The 26,499-nt window shown below is 44.3% G+C and overlaps 1 protein-coding gene across 1 annotated transcript in view; it reads left to right on the forward strand.

Moving 5' to 3' along the window:
* LOC124555986 (rho GTPase-activating protein 45-like) overlaps positions 1–26,499 on the forward strand; it is a 672,894-nt gene that overhangs the window by 481,332 nt on the left and 165,063 nt on the right. The window lies entirely within an intron of this gene.

Below are 26,499 nucleotides of genomic sequence, written 5' to 3' on the forward strand. Positions count from 1 at the left end.
TTTCGCAGAAGTCGGGTAGCGACCAGCTCTGCGACATTTAAAAGCCAGGCTTCTGCCTACACCTCCTCTGGTGAGTGAATGCTGCAGCTGCCTACACTGATAAGAGAATAACAGAGCATCACAATTTTTACCTTTCTGCATGAACACCAATGGTCAACACACCACAGAACCATCCAACCAGAGTGGGACAGTTACGGGCCACAATTTTCGCCCGTCACATAGGCAACAGAATACTGGCGTCCCTTCATTTAGAGTTTTTTTTAAAGGGAGGAGTTCCGTAGGAACTAATAAGTGACGGGAATCAGCGACCGACTACTGTCTAGACAGGTGAATGGAAGGGATCACATCCTAGCGGCTACCTGGCGTTGTTCAACACACTTTGCTGTTCTTGAGGAAACGTAAGTTCACAATCTGCAGTGGCTCGATCCATATTCAGAGTAGCTCACCCACTTCCGTGCTTCTGATTTGCAACTTGAGTTGATTTACTGTAAACTGTAATTTTGGATTCTTTAACTTTGAATTTGGGAGCTGCACAGATAAGGATCTTGTTGCCTTATTCTCCGTGCAGTATTCCACGTACAGTTTGGTACCTCGCATAGAGTTAGTGTCATTTTTGGATGTGTTTAACTGAATATTCGGATATGTTTGCTCTCTGACAATTGGTTGTTAATTTCTTGAAGCCTACAGAACAAGTAAACTCCTGATGTACGCAGACTTCACTTAAATTTCGAGATTCCTTAACTAGTCCTACAACCTTTCCTCGTTATGCGAACCAATAATTTTAAGAAAACCACTTCCGCAATAGATTTTGCGAGGCCTTACTTCAGCATTACAGCTTATTTAGTCGGTTACCTAAAATATATTTTGAAAAATATTTCATAACAAAAGTATAACTCATTACTAGAAATATATATTATCGGAATGCACTCTAAAGTAATGTAGATAACCGTACTGAAAAGTAATGCCTCCCAACATTTTACGTGAAGACTAATAAGTTTCTTCAATAAAATAAACGTTATTGACATTCTATGTCTCCATTCTTCATGTCTACTTGTTTGCATACCTGTGCCGCTACAGGTTTCCGACTTGTAGTGTGTAAGATGGCGGTGTGTAACGTAGCTATGTCACGTGTGAGGAACAGCACACTGTAATCGAGTTTCGGATACTAAGAGTTGGCCCACAAATGAAGCGCTCTCCCCGTCAGCCATACGATACATGAGAGCTGCGACATCTGCAACGATCCGACGCCTTGGGTTCACTGCCATCGATCATCCTCGATACAGTCCCAACTTCGGCCCATCCCATTTTCACCTGCTCCCAGAACTTAAAGAACACCGTCGAGGATTTCAGTTTGGTAGTGATGAAGCGGTGCAAACAGAGGTGAGGCTGTGGCTCCGTGAGCAGTGTCAAACATTTTACAGTGACAGTACCAACAAGCTGGTCATTCGTTGGGAGAAATGTGTCCGTCGCCCTGGTAACTGCGATGAGAAATAAATATGTAGATATGAAGAGTAAAGATGTATAATCTTAATAACGTTTGTTTTATTTTAAAATGCTTAAGAGTCTTCGCATAAGAAATTCGCAGGCTTCACTTTTCAGGAAACACCTGTATGTCTTGCGTGAATAAAAGTAATAAATAATAATAAAACTATATGTTTGATCACTTTCATATCGTAATCATTGAAATACTTAAGAAAGTGAATCAACTATAACCCAAACAGTGATTAACTTAACTTTTTAAGTACACATTTTCGTAGCCTTGTCTGCGAGGCTAGAATTTCAGAGCGGATATTCAGACTATTTTATTTTGTTAGTCAATGAACCTGCCGATTTTAAAGATTCAGATTATTCAGTTTAACGCCTCCAACAAACAGAAAGCTTATTTAACGCCAACCACCGCCAGACAAGACGGTGTTGTTATTGTACTGAACAACAGCACTCGAAACCAATGAACAACTGCCACTATTCTCGTGGAAGTCGTATATTCATAATCGTGATTGGCAAATGCTATTATTGCACTGCCTTGTATGTTGGTAAAACGTTTGTAAAGAGTGATTACGTTTCACATACACAAAGAAAGTATCACAATTAATAGCGAATAACTTATATAAATGGAAGTACACAATAGCAAATGCAAAAAACCAAATGTGTCTGAAAACATGCCGCTTGCAAGATGTCTGGGAAGGCGTGGTTAAGAACCAACTCTGATATAAGACTGCGCAAAACTTGAGCTGGTGGCAATTTTTTTCAAACGGAAGAATGGCAGACGGATACGCTAAAATTACACGTGGTCACAGACTTGCGAGATACGCATCCAGCTGGCTACCGTTGCACCACCAAACATTAGTTGTCAAGCAGCTAGTCCGACTTATTAAAAATTTTCTGAATTTTGCGTGATAACGTTAAGCTTAAAAGTATCTGAATGATCTGAATTTTCTCGTTGATTGGCACTGTGTTCTAAAGTTTATGAACGATTTGTTGGTTAATTTAACACAGCCGGACGCGGTGGCCGTGCGGTTCTAGACGCTGCAGTCTGGAACCGCGTGACCGCTACGGTCGCAGGTTCGAATCCTGCCTCGGGCATGGATGTGTGTGATGTCATTAGGTTAGTTAGGTTTAAGTAGTTCTAAGTTCTAGGAGGCTGATGACCTTAGAAGTTAAGTCCCATAGTGCTCAGAGCCATTTGAACCATATTTTAATACATTCCATTAATTATACTACTTATGTTATGGGTGTGGGTTAATGATTTAACTGATGCGTGATAAAATAATGCTTGATGTAAAGCACCTGGAAAGCACAGGAAAAAGTTTTATGTGGCTCACGATTCTCGCCAATACATTATACTCGGCTTGGAGTAATATGACACACATCCTGATTCCTTTGGGTACGCAGGCAGTTACCAGCAAGTCTGAATTCGTTGACGGTGTTTTTGCTTGTTGAAACAAGTCTTAACTTGTCCTGGCTTGTCTGTTTGAGAAAGCACACAAATAAGTTTTTCCTGAGTCAGTAATATATGACATTCTTGGAGATTGTGAAGATATTGACTCGCTAATAAAGACAACAAACAGGTATTGAAAGGATGAGTCAGGCACTTGCAGAAGTAAGTTATTTGTTGCTTCTGCCCTCTTTGTGTGTGTCATCGAGAGATTTTGCATATCAGAATACTGTGACATAAGCAACTTGTTGGTAATGAAGAGGACTGCTATAGACATTTCAGTAATATAAGATATGAATAATGGTTGAGTCATCTATGAAGTGTGTTAAAATCCATTATGATAGTCTGTAATGGGTTTGTGTTAATTCACCTTTAAAAAATCGAATATGTGACGTTGTAATGGCCAGTTGTGATGAAATGGTCAGTTGTGATTAGTTGGAAGAAAGAAAGCAATGTACAGGATTTTAACACCAGGATTGGATACTGTTTGCCAATAGTCATCAATGGTTAACACTTTAATAGAAGACTGTTTCACATCCTTTGCACTGTCTTGAGTGCATAAATTTTAGCTCACAGATTGAAACATTGGGTAATATTTTCTATGTTCTACTCATCTTACAGTAACCCATTTTTTCCTTTTTTTTCAAATGAAATATTATGTTGGTTATTTTCAGGGATACCTATAGTATTAACCCACCTGATATCTTTGTAACACAGTTTTGTATTCTTTGCTGGAAACTTGTTACGTATGAATCTCTAATTAAAGTCTGTAATACGGGTCACTAATATATCCAGAATAGCCATTCCTACAGCTATTTGCTTATCAATCACTACTTCAAGCCTGTTTCATTGAATAGCACCTAAATTTTCATTAAAAATAAGGCTCCTTTGAAAATTAGGTGTTTCAGTCAATGCATCTCCTCTATATCTACCTCCTCAGGATGTTACTTTTATGTTTCTTATCTACTGTGCATTTTACATAGTTTTACCAAGCACTATTGTTCATAAAAGTGTAAAAAAGATTCTTTTCGACTAAAGATGATAAACATTTCACACTGGATGGTAAATTCAGAACTGTTCCGTGAGATCATTGCTGTGTGTGCAACAGTTGATTTAGTAGAAGCCTACTGAGACATAAAAGGAGTTTACATGTTACGGTACACATTTCTACATCTACATCTACATATATACTCCGCTAGCCACCAAGCAGTGTGTGGCGGATGGCACAATTCGCGCCAAAGTCATGTATCACCCCTTTGTTCCACTCCCGAATCGCGTGAGGTAAAACGACTGTTTGAACGCCTCAGTACGAGCTCTAATTTCCCTTATCTTTGAATAGTGATTATGCGCGACTTGAAAGTTGGTGGTAATAATATATGCTCTACATCCTCGGTGAAGATCGGCTTTTGGAATTTAGTGAGCAGCTCCTTCCGTTTAGCGCTCGTCTATCTGCAAGTGCGTCCCACTTCAAACTTTCTATGAGATCCGTAATGCTCTCGCGATGGCTAAATATACCAGTCACGAATCTTGCCGCTCTTTCTAGGCGCGCAGTCCGGAACCGTGTGACTGCTACGGTCACAGGTTCGAATCCTGCCTCGGGCATGGATGTTTGTGATGTCCTTAGGTTAGTTAGGTTTAAGTAGTTCTAAGTTCTAGGCGACTGATGACCACAGCTGTTAAGTCCCATAGTGCTCAGAGCCATTTTGCCGCTCTTCTTTGGACCTTCTCAATCTCTTGAATCAGACCCAACTGGTAAGGGTTCCATACAAACGAACAATACTCTGACTGGACGAAATAAGGTATTGTAAGCAATTTCCTTTGTTGAAGGACTGCATCGCTTCAGGATTCTACCAATAAACCGCAATCTAGAGTTCGCCTTACCCGTTACTTGTGTAATCTGATCGTTCCACTTGAGATCATTTCGAATAGTCACATCCAGATACTTGTCGCATGTTACTGCTTCCAAAGAACGGGCATTTATTTTGTACTCGTAGAATAATGAGGATTTTCGCTTTGTTATACGTTCTAGGTTACACTTACTAATGTTGAGAGATAACTGCCAGCCATTACACCACGCATTTATTTTCTGTAAATCCTCCTTGATTTGTTCACAACTTTCGTATCATATAACTTTCCTGTAGACTACAGCATCATCGGAAAGTAGACTAATGCCGCTGGCAATATCATCAACCAAATCGTGTACGTAAATCGTAAAAAGCAGCGGACCTATTTACACTGCCCTGGGGCACACTTGATGTTACGCTTGTTTCTGTTGAAATCTCCCCATTCAGGACGACTTAGTGTTCTCTAGAATGGGATTTTCACTCTGCAGCGGAGTGTGCGCTGATACGAAACTTCCTGGCAGATTAAAACTGTGTGCCGGACCGAGACTCGAACTCGGGGCTTTGCCATTCGCGGGCAAGGGCTCTACCAACTGAGCTACCCAAGCACGACTCACGACCCGTCCTCACAGATTTACTTCTGCCAGTACCGCGTCTCCTACCTTCCAAACTTTACAGAAGCTCTCCTGCAAACCTCATCTCTTATGAAATGAACCTTTGGCACAGACAACGAACTGTGGACCAGCGTAGAGAATTGGTAGAAAGCATAGGTCGCTGTCATCTATGACAAGGGTATTGGAAAGTTGGCACGACGCTGCGACAGATTTCTAGGTCGAAGCAGCGACTATGTACAGAAGTAGCTGAACGGTGTAGCCAACTGTTGCTAATAAAACAGTTTTTATTTTGATTGTGGTTTCCATTTTGTGACCGATTGTAATTTACTTTCCGGATAGACTTGGTATTTTGTTCAACAAGTACTGGAATTGCAACAGATGGCAAGAAAATGAATTACCTGATTGTGGCCAGCGACACAACTTGTTACATTTTCTGTAATTCTGTACGCTTTTCTAAAAGTCTATCCCCTCTCCCACCATGCAAGGGATTTGTCCAGTGACAAATATGGCGCTGCACTTCCTGGATGGACCCTCACTGCAGTTGCTGTTGAGAGCTCTCAGTACGTATTCATTCATCTATTATTATTATTATTATGTGTGGATGACATCAGACTTACGGGTTTGTTACAGTTACAGTGCTAACATGGCTACAACTGGACCAGGATATGGAGGTGTTCCAGATGTCATAATAGCCACAACAAGCTGCAGCGCAGTGGGACATAGAGGTGCTTCACACAACACAACAGCACAAGCAGCAACAGTCCACACTTGTATATAGCATTCAGGAGGATCAGTGTTGTAAAACGACATTGAAGTGCCTGTATTATTCTGATGACAATGCACTGCTATGATCACAGCCGTTACGAAATACGTCAGATGAATTCGCAATTGCAAATAATTACTACCATCAGCTGTAGAATGGAATGACGAGAATAAAAATTTTTGACGGACTGAGACTCGACCCCGGATTTCCGCCTATGGCAAGAGGTCGCCTAACAATTTGGCTATCCGTGCACGACTCACGGCCAGACGCAAACTTCCATATGTCGTCAACCACAGGGCGACCGCTCGCGATAAGCAGGAGGTCCGGGTTCGAGTCCCCGTCCGGCACAAATTTTCATTGTCGTCATTCCACTCTACAGCTCAGCTGATGGTAGTCATTATCCGCAATTGCGAATTCATCTGACGTGTTGTAAAACTGTCGCATTGTAAATAAATATGATCTTCAATGAACTTGCCTTTTGTTTTGAACCCAGTCGATAAATAACAACACACACACACACACACACACACACACACACACACTTGTCGTTTATAAAGTGTTAACAGTTGAACTGTCTCTAAGAATGGGAGTGTAGCACTGATGATGGTATTACAACACATTAATGTAGGGAGTGTTCATTGACAGATATGACTAATGCTAGAGACACGGCACCGTATTTGTGATGATGTAATAATAATAACAACAATTGCTTTAGATGTCTACCAATGTATCGCCGAGCAGATGCTATGTACTGCTCGTTGTGTAACTGCATTGCCTTAACTTTGTGGCACTGAAGCAGTGCTGCATGCTTGTGGCATGATATTTAGTACTCAGCTTGTCATAACTTATTGGTAACGACTAGAATACTTCCCTGACTCAAAAAAAGTCTTGGAATCTGCAACATTCACATAATTGCATAGTTTCCTGTTAAGAAATCTTTAACCATTCGTGTCTATGACAGGAACTTTTGCAATGTATGCTTGGGTAATCGCCTCTATAATATCCATGACACACCAGTGTTACGAATTAATGACTGTATTCAATGATGCTACAGTGCTATCAACTTTGATGATGATGAACTGGCAGAAGAAGTCAGCGTCATCGTTAAAAAAAGTTGCGAATGTTATATGTTGAATGTGATCAGTAAACAGTTCACCCACTTGCGAGAGAACCGTCAAAGGGCCTCGATTGTGTGATGAGTCAATGAAGTGCATGCATCTACAATAGCAGACATTTGAAATTCTTATGTACACAGCCTATGCAATACGAAATGAGCTAGAGTGTCGACTAAGGTGGCAGCCATATATCAACTGAGTCTATCGGACGTTGTGGAGTAATCTGCAATAGTTAGCTCGCCAAACTCTCCACCCACTAGAATAAACCACAGCTCAACTCTACAATTCATGCTGTGTATCAGTGAATGTGGAAAGACGTGAATAAACTTTGTCAGATATTGGTTCAGAGCTACAATATCATATAAGTTTCTTTGCAAACCGAGCTTTATGTAAAAGTTTATAAATAAAAAAAGTTTAAGAAATGTAAGTGTTATTTATTCCTCTATCTGACCTGTATATACTAATGTAAGCGAGCAAACGTCGCAATGACCGAGTGTACGAAACAAACTTTTCCACAATGATTTTGTAGTGAGCGACTTGTCCTCCAAAGATACCGGAAACCTGGAGAAGAAGAGGAATGGCTCGCTATATATTAATAATATAGGTCCTTTGGGTGTCAGACTATGAGACTGCAGGAAGGGCTAATCTTATTTTGTTACTGCTAACACATCCTGTAGGCATTAGCTTCGAACGTGTATATATATTTTCAAAAACCCTGTTTCAACTCAAGTATTAACTATTACAGGAGATATGACATAGTATCAAGGGGATAATCTATCAGACACTAGCAAAAGCAGTGATATTCCATCGACTATGAAAGGGAAACCAAACATTGCATTCACATTTTATGACATCGCAGTGGAAACCAGGATACAATGAGTAAATATTTTTGTTTCAACCATCATATGAAAACCGATGTCTTTCATTTGAGCCACACATATTCCAGGATTCCAGAGCTGTTTGAAATGGAAAATGCGGATCTTATTTTCACATTCAACCAGGTCATACAAATTTAAGACCATTTACGACGTACATGTAGGAACTGACATGGTGTGTAATGAATTTGTTAACGTATGTTCTGATTGCTGCAGTCACACGCAGTACACCTTTCTGATTGTTGACAAAATGTGTAAAATGAATGACGGCCGATAGGAATGAAACTACCAGGAGTTTCTACTTAAAAGGCACTGTACCAATACACAATGTTGTCTACTTACCGTAGACTATGGACAAATTTGCACTTGTGTTACACACAGGGGCCGAGTGCGCAAAACACCTGCATCTATACATTTCCAGTAAAATAGCGACAGTCAGTGCAAGAATGATGGAAGTAGAAACTCTTATCGAGGCAGTAGCTAGAAAAGGTGATATACAGATTGACAGAACTGAAGTAGTCAATATAATACCAATTGATGCACTTCGTTTTATGCAGAAAATATCTAAGAAAGTTGCATCCTATCGCCACCAGTTGTCTCAGAGTAAATATAAGTTGTATGCCATGACAAAAGCATGGCGACAACCAAGTGTAATGTTACTGAAGTGCAGAAAGCTATTCAACATAAATTACGATTGTTAAAATTAGGGCATTTTCAACGAGATCAGCCTCTCCCGGGAACACGTAAACTAGTAACTGAAACTCTAAGTAGGTTCTCACACAATATGGATGGAGGCGGAAAGGAAGAAGAAAAAAGTTTATTACTGATGTCATTAATCGTCACTTTATAGTGTGTGACACAGAACGTGTGGAGTCAGCAGGAAGAAACCATATATGTCAGGTAATCACCACATAAGTTTAACCGAGAATGAAATACATGTTGCGAATAAGGAATTTGGAAGAACGCCTGGTTCGTTACAGCTAATATACTGCGAGACTCGATCTGTTCATAGAGTAACTTCTACCTTAGACAGGTTTCCACAGTCGTATCTGACGTGCTTATCCCCATAATAGACCTCTGTTCAAGGTACAATACAAATCAATAAAGTTGCATAATGGATTTTTGACAAATGCGATCTAGTGCTAAGGTCCTTAAACAAAGTATGTGTAAAATGAATGACGGCCGATAGAAATGAAACTACCAGGAGTTTCTACTTAAAAGGCACTGTACCAATACACAATGTTGTCTTCTTACTGTAGACTATGGACAAATTTGCACGTGTGTGCCTTTAATACTTCTCTAACTTTCAACGAATTTTCCGTCGATGCTTGGCAGAACTTGATGATAATATTAAAGAGGAAAACAATTCCTAATGTTCTGGAAAATATTCTTCTCTAACTCTTTACTGTGACAGAGTATTTAATAGCTGTGAAATCAAAGACGTCAATTACAATCTCTAGAATTTATTTCACAAATAACGTTACAATTCGCAAGGTTTATAGATTATGGTTTACAGTCGCATACCAATTACTAGAAAAAATTTCACATAAATATTCATCATTATGTGTTGACAAGGACTGGTGATGGGTGAGCCTATTAAGCAGTAAGTGTTGCTTAAATGTGTTTGAATACCTAAGGGACCAAACTGCTGAGGTCATCGGTCCCTAGACTTACACACTATTTGAACTAACTAAAATGAACTTATGCTAAGAACAACACACACACACCCATGCCTGAGTGAGGGGTCGAACCTCCAGCCGTAGGGGCCGCGCAATACGCGACATGGCGCCTCTAACCGCGAGGCCACTCCTCGCGGCGATGTACTGCTACCTATCATTCAGAGACACGCAAAGTTCTATGGCAGGTGATAAGTAATTCCACGGCGTTGAATTTAGAGTGAATGAACATAACCTTACTGTTTGGGCAGAATGACAGTTCCAGAGGCCCCCGCTTTGCGTCGAACTAATGGACTGATGTGCTTATCTGTCCCATGCTTGATGCTGCCACATTGTGTGTCCTTACTGTGAGCAGTGTCATAAACTGTAAAGTCACAGATCTCTTGGTGGTCCTCGGTCAATGCCGTTGGATGTGTATTTTGCTGATCGCTGCTCTTTTGGCCGGAATGTTAATTTCATCTACTCGCTATTTGCATTTGAATAATACCCCTACTGTTCATCTCCGTGTCCTCAGTCGACATCCTTCCTACCTCTTGAATCGAGTCCTGAATCGCTTAACTCCGAGTCCCGACAGAATGTATTTCGCACTCATGCACCACGCCAGTCCCAGTTTTTTTTGCGCCTCTTTGGACTGCTGCCCACTTACTCTATTTGCTGCCACTAGTATAAAATTTATAAGATCTTATAAACTGTGTATTACCACCTCCTCCAATCCACTTCTTCCGCGCTTTTTTCGCTCAAAAAGTGATATTTAAGAGCTATGTAACTGTCCATCCGCCAATGATAAGACTTGCTCTTCCTGTTAACGCGATTTTCCCACCACTGGACTACAAAAGGAAGAAAATGACATCTATTCTTTTAGCACTGCCTGAGAATCAAGCGTACCATTACGCCGTCGCAGTTCGCTGTGTGTTGTGGTCAGCTTACAAAGATGAAACTTCCTGGCAGATTAAAACTGTGTGCCGGACCGAGACTCGAACTCGGGACCTTTGCCTTTCGCGGGCAAGTGCTCTACCAACTGAGCTACCCAAGCACGACTCACGCCCAGTCCTCACAGCTTTACTTCTGCCAGTACCTCGTCTCCTACCTTCCAAACATTACAGAAGCTCTCCTGCGAACCTCGCAGGACTAGCACCCCTAAAAGAAAGGCTATTGCGGAGACATCGCTTAGCCACAGCCTGGGGGATGTTTCCAGAATGAGATTTTCACTCTGCAGCAGAGTGTGGGCTGATATGAAACTTCCTGGCAGATTAAAACTGTGTGCCGGGCCGAGACTCGCACTCGGGACCTTTGCCTTTCGCGGGCAAGTGCTCTACCGCTGAAGAGTGAAAATCTCATTCTGGAAACATCCCCCACGCTGTGGCTAAGCCATGTCTCTGCAATATCCTTTCTTTCAGGAGTGATAGTTCTGCAAGGTTCGCACGAGAGCCTCTGTAAAGTTTGGAAGGTAGGAGACGAAGTACTGGCAGAAGTAAAGCTGCGAGGACGGGGCATGAGTCGTGCTTGGGTAGCTCAATTGGTAGAGCACTTGCCCGCGAAAGGCAAAGGTCCCGAGTTCGAGTCTCGGTCCGACACACAGTTTTAATCTTCCAGGAAGTTTCATATCAGCGCACACTCCGCTGCAGAGTGAAAATCTCATTCCAGCTTAGAAAGATGTTATCACCCCTCGTGACCCACATTCCTTTGAACGGGGAGAACGTTTCTCCAAATTCCTTCACGCCACTGTCACGCTTTTCTTGTCCACCTGCTAACGCCTATGTTGTCTGCATACAGGTCTGGTGCAAACAGCGGATGGTTCGTAGTTTTACCACCGTTGCCCCCTCTGGTCATATTCTCCTACGTTGGGCGGTGCCACGTCCTGCGCCAGTCCAGCCGCCCGCACAGAGCTCGCCCAGCCGTTCTCTCTTTAGTGAGCCACACAGTTGTGCTCTGAAATACACTGCACCAGAGGGCATGAGGTAGTGCCCATTGCATTTTGTCCGTTCTACCTTCTAATCGTCTGCCCCTAACGTCTGAGTGTCCGTCTTTTTACACCTACATCTTGAAAGTCCTAGTTACAAAGAGCATGCATATATGGTTAGTACTGCCACTGCAATCATTGCCACCTTCGACCCTCTGGTAATATCTGTACTTGCTTCGTCTTGTCTATAATTTGTGTCTTCGTCCATCCTATCTTTATTAAAGGATGAGATGTAGCTGGTTGGATAGTTTAGCCCCAAAATTTTAAAAACTTCAGAAAACAAATCATATCTCCGAAAAGAGATAAAGTCATATGCTAAAATGTTGCATTTAACAAATGTGCATATGGAACGCAACATCTCAAAAAGCAAATGAAAGGCTGAAGCAGAAACAAATACAAAAAAGTAATTAAACCTGCATTAGCAGCTAAATGTAGTGGAGGCAAAGGTGTTGAAATTCAGCATAAAAGACTGTACAATCTATCTTTGGGGTATATATATTACAAATGAAATCATGGAATGACTACGGCTACTCACAACATCAGCTGCTACATGGAATACGGGTCACACGAACGAAATCATATAAGTACGAAAATGGGGTCGTTAAGCTTTCAACTATTTAGTTTCTACTGCATTTGAAGGTCATACAACTACACACTTCCCCCCGTACTGTTTACGATGAGCTACACGTGTCTCTTTTAGATGGTGATATGGGTAGTTGTACGACACTGAACAGTAGTTGAAACTATGTAGCTGAACCGTTAAGAGTTCAAAGTGTGTTACTGCCCGTCACGTGGCCATAATCATGTCGGACACTTTTCCACACGAATAATCTGAGTACAAATCAAAGCTCCAGCATTACACTGCCCTTTTATACCTTGTGTAAGCGATACTACAACCATCTGTGCATGTGCACATCGCTCTCCCACCATTTTTGTCACCACAGTGTATATAAATTTCAAGAAACCAGGACATATTCCTCAGACTTTTGACGTAAACTATGCTGCCCTTTGTTCGTAAGTTTGGTGCGATGGCACCATATCTTCATAGATCACTCCATAATTATCCTATCATTTTGTATGGTAGAATCATGTCGACAACACTATTGTCTTTCGAATTTTAGGACACCACTCTGAGCTAAATGGTGTGAGTGAAGCCACAGTTATAGAATACCTCATTAATACTCGTACAGCATGGTAGAATGCGATGAAAGCAACATCTTTAAGCACAAATTGCCTGAACTCATCAGAGAACTCCTGTGTGTCGGTGATTATGGTCACATATTGAAGCATTAATTTTAAAATACTCCCACACTGAGTAATATCTCTACATTTCTACTATCCGTTGCACATTTCCTGTTAGTGGTGAATACTTAATAAGACGGTCAGGTAGTAATGATGCATATGTTGCTGTGCCTGCAGGGAAGTTTTGCAATGATTCTAATTCAGTATGAACGTCCACAGTTCCACTCTTCACCGCCTCATGTTGCTTTGAACTATCTATCACCATTATGTATAATAAATTATTGCATTTCTGTGGGCCAACTGTGCATTCAAAACCATCGTCAATCACCCAGTAAGAAGTGTGAAACCTTGCTTACGTGTCGCACAATAGTCCATACATCTTTTTATCCCACTCAGGCTGTAAGCTATCGTATGGAAAAAGCTGAAGGTTTAGGTAAATTCTAGCATTGGTCAGTCTACAGTTCTCAAATGTGCTCGAATCCTTTTTAACGTTCCCCTGATTACAAAGCTAGAATAATAAATCGAGGTGTTTCTAGCTGAACAGTTGTCTTAATCATCCATGCTTGGCGAGACGACTCCAAAAGATGTTCAAGCTGCACCTGTGAATGGAAAGTTGATAGCAGTTGAATTCCGAAATTCAGTACACAAAAAAGTTTTAGATTAACTTGATCTGACAGAGATATATGCAGCACGCTCCACATCAATTTATCCAGCACAATTTTTGATCATCCTCTCCATCTCCCATAATTTATGCATTATAGACAGTATCACCTGAAACTAAAGTCACCTTCTGTTTAGTTTTCAGACTAATGAGCTTGTTACCCTCAAAGTGGGATACACATAGAAAAGGAGCCGTCTGTCTATCCGTCTATGAACCATTCAGCATTTTGTAAGGCATTCAGAAATCATATTGATGCAGAAGCACATATCGCGAGAGTTGGTGTGATTCCAATGTTTCTGGTGCGGTCGATTTTGACGCCATTAACTTTATATTTTATTTCTTGAAACAGAAATGTGAATGCAATACGTGTAACGCCCAACGTCATCGTTGCTATTGGAGTCTTCTTCTTATGAGGAAATATCCCATCCTAAAATAGAAGCTTTTAGTTGGAATTGTTAAGCCATCTTGATGTTAGATATGAATTATTATCTCGTCGTTATTATTAAACGTTGCTGAAGCAAAAGACTTGTTAGAAAAGTATTCCTGACTAATGATATACTCGTCATATAGAACTGTAGTTTTGTATATTGCGTGATGTCATTGGCAGGTTTCAGTCCTACCGATTTAAGAAACTTGTAATTCTCGCATATTTTCACGTTCTGCTTCCACTGCAAAGCGGTCTTCTGAAGGCTGTGTACATTGTATGTATGCACTGATGAGCAAAAACATTATGACCACTTAACAACATCTTTGTCCGTGTCTGGAACGAAATACATCACTGACTCTGCGTATCAGGGATCCGACCGTTTGTTGGTAGGTTTGTGGGGATATGTGGCATTAGGTGTCTAAGCACAGGTCATGTAATTCGCATAAATAACGGGCTGCTGATATGCGTACGTGGTGATGGCGCCCGATAAAGACTGGCCGGCCGAAGTGGCCGCGCGGTTCTGGCGCTGCAGTCTGGAACCGCGAGACCGCTACGGTTGCAGGTTCGAATCCTGCCTCGGGCATGGATGTGTGTGATGTCCTTAGGTTAGTTAGGTTTAACTAGTTCTAAGTTCTAGGGGACTAATGACCTCAGCAGTTGAGTCCCATAGTGCTCAGAGCCATTTGAACCAACCCGATAAAGACTCAGATGGGTTCCACGGGATTCACATCAGGCGAATTTGGTCGTCGAGACATCAGTTTGAGTTTACTACAATGCTCCTCAAACCTTTGTAACACGGCTCTGGCTTCGAGACACGGACATTTATACTACTGAAACATGACATCGCCATCGGAACGACATCAAGCATGAAGGAATGCAGGTGGTCCGTAGCTATCAGCGTGTCTTCGATTACTACCACAGGTGTCATGGAAGCGCAGGAGAATGTCTCTCATAGCATAACACTGCTCCCACCAGCCTGTGTCCATGGCGAGCTGCACATTTCGAGCCACCGTTCACCTCGATGAGGATATTTGTGGTGACGACCATCGACCTAGTGTACCAAAAATTTGATAGAACCGACACGTTTCCACTGACCGAGAGTCGAACCACGATGGTCCCGTGCCCACTGCAATCATAATTGACGATGTAGTTGGATCAAAAGGTGAATACGTGCGGATGGTCTGCTGAGGAACTCCATGTTCAACGATGTACGACGAACACTGTGCTCCGAAGCACATGTACGTGCACCAGCAGTGTGATCTTTCGGCAGAGACGTCACAGATCACGATCTATCCTACTTTACAGAGCAGACAAGCCTCCGAACTCGATGTCCTGTAAAGAGTCGTGGACGTCCAACCATTTAGTACCTAGTGGTAGTTTCACTGTTCTTCTACCTCTTTCCGTAGATGCTCCCTGCAGTAGCACCTGAACATTCGACTACCTTCGCCGTGTTCGAGATACTCGTTTACGGGCTCTGCATAATAATAATTTGCCCTTTGTCAAAGTCACTTATCTCAATGGATTTCCCCATTTGCAGCCCACGTCTTCGCTAGGGTGATCCCCCGTCCATGTCAGCTCTGCTTGCATACTTCGGTCACCGCATCACATGTCCGAAACGCCACCAGGCAGCATCCAACTTAGCGGTGGGCAGGGGTCACAATGTTTTCGCTTATCAGCGTACTTTATACCCATGATGTTGTTTCCAATGAGAATATACAATAATTTTCTCACCACAAAAATTGACTAGATTGCCATTCTCATCTGTGATATTCAGCTCGAGACTGTCTGATATCTGGACGGTCACTGGCAAGTATACTGAATTATTATGAACCTCCGCAATTTTGTAACCTGGTCCCATTGTAGCAAAGAATGCTAATACAGTATTGATTAATCTGTTGTTTAAGTACTAATTCATCATTAGAATATCACACTCAACACAAACTGCAGTGACCAGCAGTATACCCACTTTCTGATTCGAATCATAAATTTTATCAGTATTATTCTCCACTACATGACCCCTTGAGAAGACTATTAGCGATGCTATTGAACCTCTTGGCTAAATCCACTGTTCCTTCTGTTATTTTTCTTTCTGTTTTAAACGAAATAACTTTTACACGAATTGAAACCCTTTTACAAACCGTTTTATATACACATTTAAATCATCAATATACTAGAAACCAGGAAGTATTATGACAACTTCACCGCTTCCTAGATGCAGTTTATTGTTCACCTTTGCAACATTAGCTAAGCTTATCTATGTTTCGCGACCTTCTCTGCGTTCGTGCATTCTTTGTTACTTGAGTTATGGTGACAGTTCCTCCTGCTAACGAACCAGTGGCTGACGGTCTGGCAAACGCAGGAATTAGAAACTGAATTATTCCACTAGATGTCTCAGGTACTGGCAGAACCTCAGGCGTTTCAACACATAACATTCACCCTCCTTCCTGCCTCAGCGCTCCTTTCCCCACTGCAACTGTTGATTGGCTGCAAACATTCCATAGGTCTTTTTTCTTTTCCTTCACTATACGACAAGCTGCATTCATAATTTCCCAGCAATTTATCCCAGCACCCAATCTAAGTTAAGTAAGCATTGCCTTAGAGACTGTGAATCTAGCAAAATGTCCTGTACCAGTATCCTTTCTTCGATGTATCTGCTTGACTTTATCAACTAATATTAAGCCCAAAATGTGATGATCTTTATTTGCTGCAAAACCAATATTTTACTCCTTGCATGTGTTATCTAGTACCTTAATTCCATTATCATCATGTTCTAGACTCTTCTTCAGCTTTGCTCGATGACCACAGAAGTTATATCCAGGGATAAGAAGTTGAACTAGTAGGATATGGAAAATACCATCGGCACCTCTGCTGATCGCTTTCCCAGCACTCATGTTACGCTACTGCATTGATTCTGCATCTATATCTACATGCATACTCCGCAAGGTACTATGCAGTGCTTGGCGAAGGATACCCTCTACCGCTACTAGTTATTTTACTTCCTGTTCTACTAGAAAACAGAGCGATGGAAAAATGGTTGCCTTTATACCTCCACATGACCCTAATTTCTTCTATCCTTTCTTCATGGACCTTAAGCAGAATGTATGGCAGCAGTAGACTCGTCCTGCAGCCAGCATGAAATGCCGGTTCTCTAAACTTTCTCCATAGCGTTTCCCCCTAAAAAAAGGTATTCCCTGTTCCCATTTGAATTCCCGAAGCATCTTTATAATGTGAGTTTTCATGCTTTCTCGACGGATCTGTTGCAAATACGCTTCTCGCGTGTGCCGCCGGATCGCATTGTGTAACTCGCACTGCAACTGCTAGACATCATCAGGTGGTGGTAGCTGCTGCTGTCACTGCTGCAAGGCGTGACTGATGATAATCGAGTTTTTTTTTTCCTTTACTGACTTTCGATTCTCTCCGAAGGAGCGCGGGCTGGCAGCAACTTACTACGCTGCTCTGCAGCCTACAGACTATTTAAAACGTAAGAAGAAGATAAGAAACAATAAAAGCAGGCGATAAAACTCTGACTTAAATTGTAAAACGGCGGAAAATTGTGGAAAGTTAAAACATAAAGCAAAGGGTTGGCAAAGCGAATAAAATACACAGGAAGCAGACAGGTAACATAGTAGACAGACAATTAAAAAACATGGCGACAGTCTGGTTTCTGTTCACAAGAGATGTAAAAATCACACCCAGCGACAGTATGATGTCCGCTCGCAACACTTCCGAAAAGACACACAACACTGAACACTCACTGTAAACACTGCACTAAAATGTCACCACAAAGAGGACACACCATAGGCAAGGACAGATGAGGGAGATGGACCTGGACAGATGAGGGGGAAAACAAGGAGGGAGGAGAGGAAAAACGAAAGGGGAGGGGAGCAAAGGAGGGAGAGGACTTATAATGGGGGTGGGGAGGGGCAGGGCAGACGCGAGAAGGAATGGGAAAAGGCAGAAGAGGGAAATGCAAAAGGACTTGGGGGAGAGAAGGGGGTGCAGAGAGAGGGTAGGTAGGGAAAAAAAGAGGATGTAAGGGGGAGAGGGAGCCCACGAAAAGGACGGAGGAAAGGAGGGAGGGGGTGAGGATCAGAGTTGATAGGAGGGATAAATGGAGGGAGCGAGGGCATCATCCGGGAGGGGGAGTTGATGGAAGCCACCTTGGGAAAGGAGATAAAGGGGGTAGAGATGGAGGGTAGGGGGGACACAACAGTGAAGACGTGGCAGGGGGCGGGGATAATCGAGCGGCGGCATCGAAATTTATCATGCCGGGAGCAGGCAATACGCGTGCGCGGGAAGACGCTCGTAGTTGGAGGAAAACGGCGTCCTTGGTGGTGGCCCCTGCTGGGAGCTGCGGAAGGCCCATCCGCGCGTGCGCTATGGGTAATGACTGTGCTGCCAGACTCCTCTGCGGTTAAAGTCTGAACTAAATCTCAGTAGAGCGTTGCATCTCGTGCTGAGTCGGAAGTTCTTGTTTTCCCTGTTTTCATTTAATGGCAGCCTGTGCTGTATTCCAGGCCGCGCTTAGTTGGAAACCTGCATCCATGTTGATAAGATGGTCCGCCGTACGGATATGTATGGCCTCCTTAACAACACATTCCCAGAAAGATGACGTTGGGGATAAAATTTCCGTTTGTTCGTAGAGCATACGATGTCCCGTGTCCAGGCAATGCTCCGCTACCGCTGATTTATCAGGTTGCGCCAGGCGTGTATGACGATGGTGTTCGACGCAACGTTCTTGCACGGTCCGGCATGCCTCTCCAATATAAGATTTGTCACATTGGCATGGGATTTTATACAAGCTGCGTTTCCTAAGACCCAGATCGTCTTTGACCAAGCACAATTAATTACTCAATTTTGCTGGTGGGCGAAAAACACACTTGATGTCGTGCTTTTTGAGGATCCTTTCTATTCTCGAAGACATGCCGCCAAAATACGGCAAGAACGCTGTTGCAGTGGGTGCCTCCGCAGTTTCATTTACATCCCTGTTTCTAGTTCACTTAGACCGGAATGCGTGGTATATCTGCCTAACGGAATAGCCATTCTGTTGGAATACCGTTTTCAGGTGTTGTCGCTGACCAGGTAGATTGTCGGCATCTGAGACTACATGTGCTCTATGCACCAAAGAGCGTAGGACACTGCCGCGTTGCGCAGGATGATAACAACTTGAGGCCTGCGTCGAACACCATCGTCATCTTTCTGTGACTATGTTGTTAAGTAGGCCATCCATATCCGTACGGCGGACCATCTTATCAATAGAGATGCAAGTTTTCGACTAAGCGCCGCCTGGAATCCTGCACTGGCTGACATTAAATGAAAACAGGGAAAACAAGAACTTCCGGTTCATCACGTGACGCAACGCGCTACTGAGATTTAATTCAGCCTTGAACCGCAGGCCGCACAGCCATTGCCCATAGCGCACGAACGGATGGGCCTTCCGCGGCTCCCAGTAGGGGGCATCAGGAGCGCCGCTTTCCTCCAACTACGAGCGTCTTCCCGAGCACGCGTATTGCCTGCTCCCGGCATGATAAATTTCGACGCCGCCGCGCGATTATTATCAGTCGCTCCTTTCTGCAGTGGCATCAGCAGCTGCCACCACCTGATAATGTCGAGCAGTAGCAGTGCGAATTACACAATACGATCCGGCGGCAAAACCGAGAAGAGTATTTGCATCTTCATTAATACTTGCATGTTGTTCGAACCTACCACAAACAAATCTAGCAGGTCGCCCCTGAATTGTTTCGATGTCTTCCTTTAATCTGACCTGGAGCAGTACTAAATCTCTATTATGTATCTTCTTCATGTTATTCTCATTGTCGACTCGAAGGCTGAAGAGCAGCGTAAGATGCTGCTGCCAGCCTATCTATGTTTAGGTGTAAAAATTACAATAAAGGAAAACAAACAGTACTAAAGAAGAAGTCGCACTAGCGTCCTATATATGATCTCCCATACAGATCAATCACACATTCCCAAAACTCTTTCCACAAACCAGATTTGACTATTCGTCTTCTCTCCCACAGTCCTCTCATACTCGTTCCATTTTACATCACTTTGCAACATTACAGCTAGATATTCGAAGAACATGACTGAGTTTGAGATTTTTGTCTCCTATTGTATAGCAAATTGTAAGCATTCATCCAGCTGTTGTGCTTTAATGGGAAAACTAGGAGTTTCACTAATGCCTTGCTCCCTCAGCGTCTTATAACCTGCTGTATGAGAAACATATCTGGTTCAGAGTTCTTCTGTAGTTCCCCTGTGTAGCAACTGCAGTTTCTTCACCATAAGTGTCCTTTAATATGTAAGTCCCCAGGACTGCACCCAGTACTTTGAAACCTATACATAATTCCACTGACAAATTCGGCAAGTAAGACTTCTCAAACACTATCTTTTACTTCGAAATAAGCACCAAATCAGACATGCCGACCTTCTGCTTGTCTGGATTCACAAGTTTTGTGGCGGCGTTCGAAGCGACAAGCAATTCGCTGTAGAAACGGCTTACGAAGTCACCGCCACACTTTTAATAGCGGGCCGACCGGTCCGCTGGAACAGTGAACAGAAAGATGAAAACCCAAACACTCTGATTAAATAAAAGTCGGTACTTATCTTTATTAACGAAGATACAGAAACACAGTAGTGAACTCCGTGTCTACAGAAATCTGTCTAGTTCGAGTCGGAGCGGCTAGGTCAGCGTCGGCTGACGACAAACAACAACTCTGCTGCGATGAACACACAACTGACTAGCAAGTACACAATTCGGTGGCGAGTATACAACTGAGCGGCGAATACAGAACTGTCCTAGCGCTCGCGACTCCAGCGCTTAAGAAACCAGAAGCCAGCGGTGGCGCGCGCAGACTTGCGGCGATTTCCTGTCTCGCTGGCGCTGCTTATGCGGACGGCGTCCGGACTTTGATGCTGCCAACCTTTTGGCAGCGGGCTCGGGTGGCATTACTTGCTAGGATATAACACTCCTCCCCCCCAAATCGCCGCACCGTCGTTGAATAATGACGTGGCGAGCGTCGACGGCGGGGGAGGGGTCTGGCCGCAGGCGTAGCAGAAGAGACCGGGGCGGAGACTTTTGTCGGTGGCAGTCCCCGGTCCGCACCCCAGCATTGGCTGCGCGGGGCCTCGGGAAACACCGACTGAAAACCGAGGTCAGGGTGCACGCCTGTGACCACGGGCGCAGCTTCTGGTACTGGACGCGACGGGGCGTCGGGACCCACGAAGAGAGGCAGCGTCTCCTGACGCTGCGTCGACAGCTGCTGAGTGGGCGCCGGACAAGGCGCTGCGGTGTCAGACTCCTTGGCGGTGCCCAAGGAAAGCGGCTGCAGGACAGGCTGCACAGCCACCGCTTGGGAAGGCGGCCCGGCTGAGGGGTCGACGTCCATCAGCTCCGACGGCGGTGGCGACTGAAGAGGGACCGCAGGCGCCGGAGCGACCACCTGGGGCGCTCCCGGAAGAAGCTGCGCGGGAGGCATCAACGGGACGGGCTGTCGGCGTGGTAGCGGCGACGGCTGCTGCTGCTGCCCTGGGGGCGGCAGCGAAGTCGGAAGGCGCGGCTGGAACCCGCCGCGGACCAAATCTGTGGACAAAGAACGAGCGGCAGAATCCGGGCGGCCAGCGCGGCGCAACTGGTTCTGATGCCTCCTGTGCACCCCAGTAGCACCTTGAACAGTATAAAAACCGCGACCCTGGACACTTATCACGGTACCACGTTCCCAACGACGGCGACCGTGATAAACTCTGAAAAAAACGGCGTCGTTGGGCTGAAAACGCGTGCGATGCTCAGAAGCGGCGGGCGATCCGGGGGGTGCAACAACCGTAGTAGGGTGCGATGACGACGGCCGTGGAGAAGCTCCGCAGGCGAAGGGCCGTCGCGTGACGACAGGAACGTGATGAGGGCCTGCTGACGAGAATGCGTAGCACGAAGGCGGTCCATATGATCCTTGAATGTGCGTGCAAAACGTTCCGCTGCACCATTCGATTGAGGGTAGAACGGCGGAGTAAGAACATGGCGAATGCCATTGGCAGAACAAAAACTTTCAAATTCAGCAGAGGTAAATTGTGGACCATTGTCAGACACTAAAACTTCTGGAAGACCCTCAATACAAAAAATTGAAGTCAACGCCTGTATAGTTTGTGCCGACGTTGTAGACTGCATGGGCACAACAAACGGAAAATTGCTAAATGCATCTACCACGATGAGCCAACGAGAATTCCAATATGGACCAGCGAAATCAATATGTACCCGCTGCCAGAGACCGGCAGGGCGTGCCCACTCAAAATAGCGTTGAGGCGGAGCAGATTGGTGTTCGGCACACGTCGAACAATCTGTAGACATCTGCGTAATCTGCTTATCAATGCCGATCCATGTACAATGACGGCGGGCAAGCTGCTTGGTGCGGACCACTCCCCAATGACCTTGATGCAACAAGTCGAGGACCTTGGATTGGAGCACTTGGGGAACCACTACACGAAGCTGGTCATTCTCGGTGCGTAACAGCAAAACTCCGTGTGAAACAGGCAACAGATGACGTTGCGGATAATAGCGACGAACCACAGGATCCGATATGTCCTTTGCCTTGGACGGCCAACCACGTTGAACAAAACGTAATAGTAAACTCAGATGAGGATCCGTAGCTGTCTCACGTGCCACCTGACGATAATCAATCGGAAAATCCCGGAGGGATTGATGCTCATCGGCGTCAATCTGATGGCAAGAGTCGTCAGAGGAATCGAAGACATCATCCGCAGCAATCGGCAATCTAGAAAGCGCGTCAGCGTTTGCATGCTGAACTGTAGGGCGATACAGTATCTCATACTGGTATTGTGATAACAAAAGAGCCCAACGTTGTAGTCTCTGAGCCGTCCGCTGAGGAACTGGTTTAGACGGATGAAACAGTGACGTCAGGGGCTTGTGATCTGTTACTAAATAGAATGGTCTACCATAGAGGTAGTGATGGAATTTTGTGACACCGAACACAATAGCCAACGCTTCCTTGTCCAATTGGCTATAATTACACTGAGCTTTGTTTAGCAATTTAGATGCGAACGCAATAGGACGTTCGGTGTTACCGACTCGGTGAGACAACACAGCACCGAGGCCGAAAGAAGAGTCATCACAAGCTAACACCAGAGGCTTGTTAGGGTCGTAATGGACCAGACAACGATCATTCAATAAAGCCTCTTTAAGCTGCTGAAAGGCTGATTGGCAATCAGCTGACCACACAAACGGAACATTCTTACGGCGGAGACGATGCAACGGTGCAGCAATCTGTGATGCATAAGGTATAAACCTAATATAATATGTCAATTGGCCAAGAACTGCTTGCAATTCCTGCAGATTGCGAGGGGCGGGCAAATCACGAATAGCTGCTAAATGTGACTGGGAGGGATGAATGCCTTGAGCATTAATAACATGTCCCATATACTCCAACTCCGTAAGGAAAAATGAACATTTACCGGTGTTGCAACGTAGGCCTGCCTGAGACAACACTGTAAACAAACACTCCAAATTACGGAAATGTTCAGCAGGCGTCCGACCGGACACAACAATATCGTCTAAATAGTTGCAACACGATGGCACATTAGCCAGAAGTTGTGACAAAAAACGCTGAAAAACAGCTGGAGCTGACGCACAACCAAAAGGCAAACGCAGAAAACGGAACAACCCCAACGACGTGTTTATGACAAAATACTGTTGTGATTGCTCGTCGAGGGGCAATTGCAAATATGCTTCACGGAGATCAATTTTGGAAAAGAAACGAGCTTCCCCTAACTTATCCATCAGCTCGTCCGGTCTAGGCAAAGGAAAAGAATCAATGACAGTCTGAGGATTAACTGTCGACTTAAAATCAGCACACAAACGTAACTTGCCAGACGGTTTCTTTATAATAACTAAGGGAGAAGCCCACTGGCTCGCTGAACGAGTTGAATAACACCGTTGTTTTGCCAACGACGAAGTTCATCTGCTACAGGTGCCCGGAGGGCGTGAGGCACTGGACGAGCACGAAAAAATCGAGGCTGAGCATTATCTTTTAACGTAATGTGAGCGGCAAAGTTCGCAGCACAACCTAGTTCGTCTTTAAATATGTCACTGTATTGTTTACACAAATCGGTTATGCTGTCTTGAGGAACAACAACAGAATTAATTTGCAACACATTGTCTTGGATAGACAGGCCAAACAAGTCAAAACAGTCTAATCCGAAAATGTTTACACTGTCTGTAGCGCGGAGCACTGTGAATGAAACTGTTTTTGTATTGCCACGGAATGTGGCTGGCACGCTACATCCACCTAACACAGGAATTTGTTCTCCACTATAAGTAGACAAAGAATGTTTTGCCGCTGAAAGTTTAGGGCGGCCGATTGCCGCATACGTAGCACTATTTATGAGAGTCACAGACGCACCAGTGTCTAATTGAAAATTGAAGGTCTTATCCTGGATGCGTAGCTACACAAATAGTTTATTACATTGTCTCTGGATCGGTGCAGTGGAGGCGGAAGACACAAAATCAGCGCGTTTAGCGCGTGTTCGCTGCTTACGACAACTCGTGGGTTGGGCGGGTGGAACAACAACTCCCGCTTCACTTGCAGTCGGTACAGTACTTTTTACAGCGTTTGAAGTACGCTTGGGTCGCATAGCAGAGGGCTGGGTGGGTGGTTTATTGCGAACAAGTTTATTACCCACACGAACCGTGGAAGAGTCTTTAAACGCGACCTTCTAAGCGGGCTGGGTTTGAAGAACATGAATATCCATGGGCTGGGCAGCACCAGAATTGTTCTTGCGTTTACGCAAACAAACAGTCTGGATGTGTCCTTTCCTTTGACAAAAGTGACAAACCGCGTTTCTTAACGGGCAACGTTCACGAGGATGAGCAAGAACACACTTAGGGCAAGACTTAACTCTATCATTTTGCACACGCGGCTGACGAATGTGTTTAACATGACGCGGCCGGCTAGTGTTTACAGTCTGACTCTGCCGGTGGGGCCGCGGGCGTGACATAACTTGCTTAGCACAGGCAATTTGAGAAATACATGGCTGATCTAACTCACACTCAGCATAGTCAAAAGTATCTTGGGCTTCAATGATGTTCATCACAGTCTCTAATGACGGGTCAGGCAACTTTAAGATAGCAGCACGAATACGAGAATCTGCAATGTTTTGAGTAATAGCGTCTCGTAACATGACATCACTGTGGGAAGCTCCACACACACACAATTAAATCGGCACTGACGGGTGAGGCCCCGTAAATCTGTTAACCACTGTTTATTAGATTGATGTGGCAGTTTCTTTAATCTGAAGAACTTGAATCTGGCTGCTGCCACATGAACTCGCGACTCGAAATACTCAGCAAGCTTGTTAACAACAACGTCATAGTCTAAAGCTTCTGGCTTGGATTCCGGGAACAACTTACAAAGTAGTCGATAGACTTCCACGTCTGCAGTGGAAATTAAGTAAAGCTGCCGCTCAGTACCCGTGATTTTGTAGACTGTCATGTGCGCCTGCAACTGCGCGAAATATTCTCGCCATTCTTCTCTTGATGCATCAAAAGCACGGAAAGGTGGTGCTGCCTGTGCTTGTTCCTTTTGTGCTGGAGGATTAGCCGCTTGTTTGGCGATTGCTTCCACCAGACTTTGTATTTGCTGACTCTGTAACAAGATCAACTGTTGTAATTCGGCAGACATAGTGAACACAAATTAAACCAGCCCCCAAAAATTTTATCGCTATAATTAGTATAACCAGAAACAAGGTGAACCAGCCCTGCACACGAGTTCGGAAGCCCTCGTCGCCAGTTTTGTGGCGGCATTCGTAGCGACAAGCAATTCGCTGTAGAAACGGCTTACGAAGTCACCACCACACTTTTAATAGCGGGCCGACCGGTCCGCTGGAACAGTGAACAGAAAGATGAAAACCCAAACACTCTGATTAAATAAAAGTCGGTACTTATCTTTATTAACGAAGATACAGAAACACAGTAGTGAACTCCGTGTCTACAGAAATCTGTCTAGTTCGAGTCGGAGCGGCTAGGTCAGCGTCGGCTGACGACAAACAACAACTCTGCTACGATGAACACACAACTGACTAGCAAGTACACAATTCGGTGGCGAGTATACAACTGAGCGGCGAATACAGAACTGTCCTAGCGCTCGCGACTCCAGCGCTTAAGAAACCAGAAGCCAGCGGTGGCGCGCGCAGACTTGCGGCGATTTCCTGTCTCGCTGGCGCTGCTTATGCGGACGGCGTCCGGACTTTGATGCTGCCAACCTTTTGGCAGCGGGCTCGGGTGGCATTACTGGCTAGGATATAACAACAATCTTAATAGAACTGTATACTATTAAGAAGACCATAATCATACACATCAATACATTTCATATTAATTGTATGATGAGT

Source organism: Schistocerca americana, chromosome X, assembly GCF_021461395.2.
Source record: "Schistocerca americana isolate TAMUIC-IGC-003095 chromosome X, iqSchAmer2.1, whole genome shotgun sequence".
Taxonomy (NCBI): domain Eukaryota; kingdom Metazoa; phylum Arthropoda; class Insecta; order Orthoptera; family Acrididae; genus Schistocerca; species Schistocerca americana.